The sequence below is a fragment of the Habropoda laboriosa genome, unplaced genomic scaffold (assembly GCF_001263275.1).
Source record: "Habropoda laboriosa isolate 0110345459 unplaced genomic scaffold, ASM126327v1 scaffold5, whole genome shotgun sequence".
Taxonomy (NCBI): domain Eukaryota; kingdom Metazoa; phylum Arthropoda; class Insecta; order Hymenoptera; family Apidae; genus Habropoda; species Habropoda laboriosa.
This window is the reverse complement of record NW_017100161.1, coordinates 4,207,775-4,215,633: the sequence shown is the minus strand read 5'-3', so window position 1 is coordinate 4,215,633 and position 7,859 is coordinate 4,207,775. Positions and strand designations below refer to the sequence as shown.

Here is a 7,859-nt window from a genome sequence, read left to right as displayed (position 1 = left end):
AAACGAGTCGAGAACTAATCAAACTTGCCCGTTCTCTATTACTCCTATTAAATAGAGTGTGTACATATTTACCTGATACCGTGATATTTTTCGAACCGTCGTCGATGGTTGACGCTTTCCACTGTTTGGAAAGTTGCCGTGCAAATATTTCCGTAGCAGAATCTTGCAAAAAGGGGAGGGCATGGATATACGCGACAATGGACTCGATCCAACGGGATCGCGGAACGAGAAAGCCTCGTTACGTTAGCGACAGCGTGTTATGCAGACCTATTGGAATAATGTAGCCACTATTTTCGAGCTGTTCTGTTCAGAACAAATGCCACGAATTCCTCGCCTCATTCAGTCGCGGATAAATCTGCGCCGAGTGAACCCACGAGGTGTCCTGAAAAGTAGACGTCTATGTAGCCTAGCTGCTCGAGGTTCTTTGAATTATTTCAAATACGCATGAAAGTAAAGACTGTTTATAAATTTAGGGGGGAGATGCAGGTTTAAGGTGCCGTTGAATTATCGAAGCGATTTGGTAAAGATGTCTGTGAGGTAATTCATATTTTAGGAGGGTAACGGGCTGTTTCAGCGTGCTCTGTTACTTGTTTCTTTTCAAGTTTGTTCGGAAATGGACCTTTATGGTATTGAGGAATTTTTAATGGAGAGAGTTATTCTTAAATTTGGGGATTCTGCATCGTGGTGAGAGTATTTTCTGTTATTCGACGACGACTGAAATTTCTAAATTTGTTCATAGGGAAATTTGTAAATTTGTGCTTCACGGTACCATGGGAATTTTGATGTAAGGGATTCTTCTCACATTTGAGGGTTCTCCGTGGTATTGAGAGTATATTCTATCATTCGACGACGACTGAAATTTCCAAATTTGTCCGCAGACAAATTTCTAAATTTCGGCTTCATGGTACCGTAGAATTTTTAATGTAAAGAAATCTTCTCAAATTTGAGGATTCTCCATTATACCGAGAGTGTTATAATTCGACGACGATTTAAATCAGACAAATTTCTAAATTAGTCCTTCATAGTACCGTAGAATTTTTGATATAAAAAATTATGTTCAAATTTGAGGGTTCCCCACTATGCTGAGAGTATTACAATCCGACGACGATTTGAATTTCTATATTAGTCCTCCATGGTACCATAGAATTATTAACGTAAAAAGTTCTCAAATTTGACGACTCTCCATCGTACTGAGAAATTTCTATTATATCGACAATTTTTCATTTTCACCTTAGAGTCGTATGAATTAAAAAAGAAAAAGGGAGTGTCTCGAAAAAGGTGCCCGGTGAGTTTGATTACACCGAAGTCCGCCGGCAAACAGTCTCACGCGTCGGAATTAGGCCAGTCGCAAAATAGCTATACCCGGACACGTTTACAACGCGGCGTGCGCGTCGTCGCGGCCACTTTGGTGCGGTGTTTTCGCCGCCTGGTCCCTGCCTGCGTGCCGCACGTGCGTTCCTCTAAGCTGGCATTATCACGTGTCGGCCCCGTGATGCCTCCCATCGACATTCGCCCACCAATTCTCGCCTGTGAATTCTGCCAATCCACGGCAAATCTAGGGAAAAGTATGCTCAGATTTGTTTATCGAACGCACCTCGTACCGGTTCTCCTTGTTCTCTAGTCTGTTCAGCCTGTGTGATAGATAGACACTTGAAATTTCCTTCCCGACATTTCTTATATCTTCCTTTCTAAATCCTTTCTTCTTCTTCTTTCTTCACCCTCTGTGTCGCTCAATTTTTCTCTATCTTTCTTGTTTCTATTAGAGCGAAAGATAAATTTATTGGATTCCGTTAATTGAGATTCGAGTGTTTTCTTCGACGCAAAAATTTCTGATTGTTGAAATTATGCGTGAACTCGTCCACGAGACATCAGAAAACTATCTAATCACAGAGACGATAAAGCTAATCTTAGCCTGTTACTTTGCACTCTAGTAATCGATACTTAATTATACGCGGTAGAAAAACCGCGTTATCGAGAGCCGGTTATTATTGTTCCCGGGCAACAGCCTCCATTGATGAATAATGAATAAAAATGCGTAGCATAGAGTCGAGAGAGAGAGAGAGAGAGAAGTTTTTCGTCAGCTGGAGTACGTTTGTGTGGCCCATAAAATTTCGAGGCACCACGTGTTCTTTACCTGTCACGTTGTTTTTTAAAGTATAAAACGCTGTCGTATCGTCACACCATGGCACGTGATCGGAATACTTGGGAGGTTCTATTTCGGGCCGCGAATATTACTTGTTTACAGATTCTAAAACCATTAACACGTTACGAACCGAATATAAAAGTTCCTTTTGCAAATATGTACCCAGTTTACATTTTGCTTCTCCCACTTCGGAGCGGTACGAGAACGACGAGAAAATTGAAAAATAGAAAAAACAACTTTTTTAAACTAAAAGTAATCTCCGACTATTGCGGAATCCTCGCGGTATCCAGTCGTAAACATCCCTTACGATTCCTTTTACACTTTGTACGAATTATAGTAAATTCTCTACAAGTGTCAGTCAGTTTGGATTCTACAAGTGTCAGTATAGATGGTCCTGCGCCTATGTTATCTCGCTCGCTCTCAGTCAAGCTACATCACTCGGTTTCTTTTACGAGATTTCACGGCTCGACAATTCGTAATAGAAAAATATAATTTCTTTAATTTTCCTTTTCTTCATCTGAAATTTTTTTTAGCATGTTGGTGAGATTTTTCTGATGAAAATGATATCGAACACGATATAATTTGAACAACATTTACTTATTAACACGTTCACTGTCTGGCGTGAAAAAATTTCGGGATAAAAAAAACGTAAAATTAAAAAAGTTGGTATTTAAATCGCTTGGTTGCCTCGACTCAAATCCTTATCTTTTATTCGCTGCCCTTGTCTACGTTCGGCAAACTACAAAGTCGGGCGCGAGGCTCGAAAACGTAGTCCCTGACTCTACAAGTGTCAGGTTTAGGTTCCTTGCGGACTGACACTTGTGGAGAATTTACTGTACTGCGAAAGTTTCTTTCAAAATTTACGATTTTTCACTTTCGTCCAGCAAATTTCGCTTGGATCCGAGTGTTAGACCTCTGTAACCTCATTTTTCTCCATTTATCCTAAGAAAAATTGTGGTCAATCGCAGTCTTAAGTTTCAGTGGAACCTGCTAATTGTTATAAAGCAATTTCAATAATGCAATTTCAGAGTGCAATAGCATGCCAATAAACGAATGAAACGAGACTCGTAAAACGCAAATTAATGCATACATACACTACCGGCCAAAAGTTTCGAATCACCTCCCACGTTTCATCAATATTAAATCTGCTGCTAATTTTTTATAGATTTGAAGTTTACCCCAATTCTACATTTATCAATTGATTCGAACGACAAAAAATTCTCAAAGTCGCTGACTTTTTCCCGCAAATTTTTATGTAAATTGCAGTGCTCGATGATTGCAAACTTTTGCCCGGCAGTGTATGCATATCCTTTCCAAGTCACATGGCGTTATAGAGTGTAAACACAGAAAAACCACCTGATTGAAAGCTCAAATACACCGACCAGTAGAATTACCTGTAAGAAATGCGAGATTTCGGCGGCGAAGTGGTGGCCTGGACTCTGTCACCCAGGAAGAGAAAGCGCGCGGGTACCTGAGGGTACCATAAACTAAGCCCTTTCCCCGGAAAGTCGAACGAGGAGGTTCCAACGGGATACGACGCGGAGAGGACACTCTTAATATAGCCGTCGAGCGAGACGGACACCGGAGCACTTAGCAGTCGCTTAGAACTATACTTTAATACATTTTTGGTCAATACCCTATCCTGTGTTAAAATCATTTAAGTTGTGCCGACATACCAATATCTCATGTCGACCTGTCCTCTCTTACCATTAAATCGATCCGCAATCTCATTCGCTGCGAAAGTTCACGTTCTCGAACATCCAGCGTAGAATCACCGATGAAACTCGGTAGAGTTTGCAGCGATCGGTGTTATTAGCCGGTGTACGGGGACGGAAGCGGAAGGAAGGAAGCACGGGCTATTAATTACGCATTGTCTCCTCGCGTCCCGTGAACCGATCCACTTTTGCCGGCCAGGGACGGTCTGCGGGAGAGAGATGGAAGCTGTTCACCGGCTGCGATCCGGCGTGTCGTTCGATAAACACTTTATTTCGGGTCGTGTCGAAACGTTGCGGTGGTGTGCCGCATGCCGTGCGCCATCTAAAAATACACCACTCCGCGGGCCAGCCCTTCCCCCTTCTGCACGGACTCTCACCGAAACTGCAATCGAAAATAACTTCCCGAAACACCTGGCACCCCGGCGTTTCTATTCTGCACGTTGTTGGATCTCGCCTCCTCCTCCTCCTCTGCGTCCCTCCGACCATTTTCCACCAAACAGCGCACCTGTCTGACTGAATTCCTTTCCGTTCCACTGCGGTGGACACCTTTTCAAAATTTCCATTCCATCCCCTATCGTGTTTTCTTCCCCGAGCTGCTCATTCGGAATTCGGATACTTTGGGATGGCATTGTGATCGGGAGACTTATTCACGTGTTTGGAGGAAGTTTGGGGTCGATCGGCTTTGATTAGTGTTGTATTTGATTGGAATTGAAGTTTGTTTTATTAATTTTGCAGATTTTGCTGGTTTGTTGGGGATACGGAGAGAAGTGCCGTGCAGATTTTTTAGTTCCTTAGAACGGAAATTGTAGAAGATATAAAAAAATTGTTACAGTGGAAATTCTATAAAAGACCAACATTCTTTAAAATAGAGGTGGTGGAGTACTTTTTTAGTTATCAAACAAATTTTTGGTAATTTCGCAAGTCCTCAGTTTTATAGAATACAAAAAGCTATCAAACTTTTTATATCTACTACAATTTCAAGGATACCCGAGAAAATAGAGGGGTATTTTCACCCTGAAGAGGTTCCTCGCAAACTTTCAAAAAACTTTTTTTATCAAACAAACTTTTAATAATTTCACAATTGCACAGTTCTGTAGAGCACAAAAAACCATCAAATTTTGTATATCTACTATAATTTCGAAGATACCCAAGAAAATAGAGGGGCGTTTTCACTCTGAAGAGCCGCAAATTATCGAAAAACAAAGATTACCCGACACTTCGCCGCAAACCTTCAAAAACCCCGGAAATTTCGAATCGAAGTTCCCTTGTAAGCGAGACCAGAGATCGTACCAAGGGTACCATTAAAGGATCCCTCTCGAGATTGACACGCGTCATCGTTCGAAGAACTCCGCCGTGATCTCGTCACCCGAAAGGTGACGGTTACATCACGCCACGTCTGGTTATTTGGATCGAACGGAATCGGATTTGCCCTAGCGATGCGTCAGGTGTTCCTCTTCTCATCCTCCCTCTATATAGGTACTCTCTCCATGCCACCGTCACCTTCGTGTCTCTTCGTTCCGATAAGATTACACAGGGTGAAGATTTTTAATTATTTACACCGCCACAAGCCGTTGGTACCTTGAAACGAGACAGTAATACCGACTGCTCTGATTACGTGTGCAAAAATTCCTAACTCGAATCTTCTTGAATTAGACGAACGTGAATTGTATCGTCGTTGAACATCTTCGAAAGAATTGTGTTAAAAAAGAAAAAATAAAAGATAGGCATCGCCCAACGTGGGGCTCGAACCCACGACCCTGAGATTAAGAGTCTCATGCTCTACCGACTGAGCTAGCCGGGCAGCTTGGTCGCCAATCTAACGTTGAACTGGAGACAATTCGTGAAATTGTAGGAAGATTGTCGTTCCCTTTCGTATAATCGTAACCGCGATTCATCGTCGAATTAACTTGTCACGTGTTCCGAGAAGGGAATTAAAGAGTTGATAAGGGGTGAAGGCACCGATGGTAATCGGGAGAACTCGTTAGATCCAGATTCGTATACCGTTTAGACGATCTAATGGACTCGGCGTAAGGCTAATTATATCGACCCCTTGATCCCTCGATAGATAACGCTATTAGACAGTTCTCGACAAAATAGAAGCATTAAAGAGCAGACAATGCCGGTGTTATCAGTGTTAATCGAGGGATTCGTCACCGGGTTTCGCTTTTTCACGTCGTCGAAACATTGATTTTTCCATCAGGTATACTCGAAGACTTAGAACTTAAAATCATTTCCCCCTATTCTCCAGTCACACTTTGTCTCGTTACTTCCCTTACAAAACACGTCGTTTAAAAAACAATCCTTATTTCTCGAAATAAACGAGTACGTATTGGATAATTTGAATACGACTTCGAAACGATCATACGTGAGAATAAATCAGATCTGTCAGACTTGTGTCGAAAGAAAAGAACCGCACCGCAAAGGGTGAACATTTTCGAAGCGTCAAAGGAGCCCGGCGTCGTATCGAAGTGATCAAGGAAAGATGATCAAAGAACTCCCAGTCGATGCTGGGAAATCTTTTTTTTCGCGTTACGCAGAGAAGGTGATTCGGTGTGAGGGAAGCATTAAACCGCCTATATTTGCAATACGCCGATGCTGGCAGGTTTCCAAGGGATGCTTGCTAGCACGCTGAGATTCTTAGAAACAGGCTGCCTCCCCTTCTTCCTCACTGTGTCTTGCTCTTTCTCTGCCTTCGAACACCACCACGAGTCCCGTGCGCAGGTCGATGCACGATCATCGGGTTTTCTGGGTTAATCACCGAGCTTTTTCGACGTGTACACACGTACACCTCTCGCCTCTACGCCAGTTTCTAATCACGATATACGATTCGCGATCGATAAGATCGACCATCGACTGTCTCTCCTTTCCACAGAAACGATCGCTGGTGGTCGATGATCGATAGATACGTTCCGATCACTTTGAACCTGTTACGCAATTCTTATGCAATAGGAAACTTTGTTTACTCGGTTACAAGGTGATTTGAGCGTTTCGCGGTTCAGATGTTTGACAGAGTTAAAACGGTGATATTGTTAAATTGAAAAATAGGGGTTTCTTCGGCTACTGGAACTTCCATTCCCGGAAGCCATCTGTATTTAAGTATTTAATATTTGCAACATTTCACAACGTTAAAATAGCGATATTGCGAGAGAAATCTTTAATCTTCCTGTATACTTTGTTTCAATATTGAATTGAAAAGTGTTCCTCTCTTCTCTTACTGGAATTTCCATTTCCCGAAACCACCTATATTTAACATTACCAATATTTAACCATATTAAAATACTGATACTGTGAAATAATGCTCCAATCTTCGTACGCACCTCGTTTCAACCTTAAATCAAAAAATATCCTTTCCTTCGCTCACGGAAATTCCCATTTCCGGAAACCATCAATATTGCAGTATTTAATATTACCAATATTTAACCATACTAAAATACTGATATTGTGAAATAATGCTCCAATCTTCGTACACACCTCGTTTCAACCTTAAATCAAAAAATATCCTTTCCGTCGCTCACGGAAATTCCCATTTCCGGAAACCACCGTGCCATCAATGGCGCACGCGCCACAAATCACGTCGATGCACTCTAAACGAATGACACGTGGACCACGATGGAAAAACATAATTTACCCAACGATCGAGAGAATTCGTCTTAACTTGCAGTCGTAATAATTGATGTCACTGTTTGCCGTCATTTGTTATCTGAGACGTGTCCAACTGCACGTACCGATCTCGCTAGAAAAGAGCAGGAGGCTATTTCTCTGGGTTGAAATCGATGTTTTCGCCGTGAAGTCATATCCCGTTTCAACGATTAACGGCCGGCGAGGCCGACGTAAACAGTAATAAATTAGCGATTCATCGATGCGCGAGATCGGTACCAACCGAGAGGTCGCCCGCACGAACGTAACAATAAGAAGATGGTGGATGAAGGCGCGAGAACGAGTTTCGTTACCCGATCACACGCGCGGCTGACGTAAATAATAACGTATTCGTGCAACGACGA

The 7,859-nt window shown here is 42.3% G+C and overlaps 1 non-coding gene across 1 annotated transcript; it reads right to left on the bottom strand.

Annotated features, from left to right (window-relative positions):
• Positions 1-5,586: 5,586 nt before the first annotated feature.
• On the bottom strand, positions 5,587-5,659 carry Trnak-cuu. Its single transcript has one exon. It is a non-coding gene; the product is annotated as a tRNA-Lys (tRNA).
• Between the last annotated feature and the right edge of the window lie 2,200 nt (positions 5,660-7,859).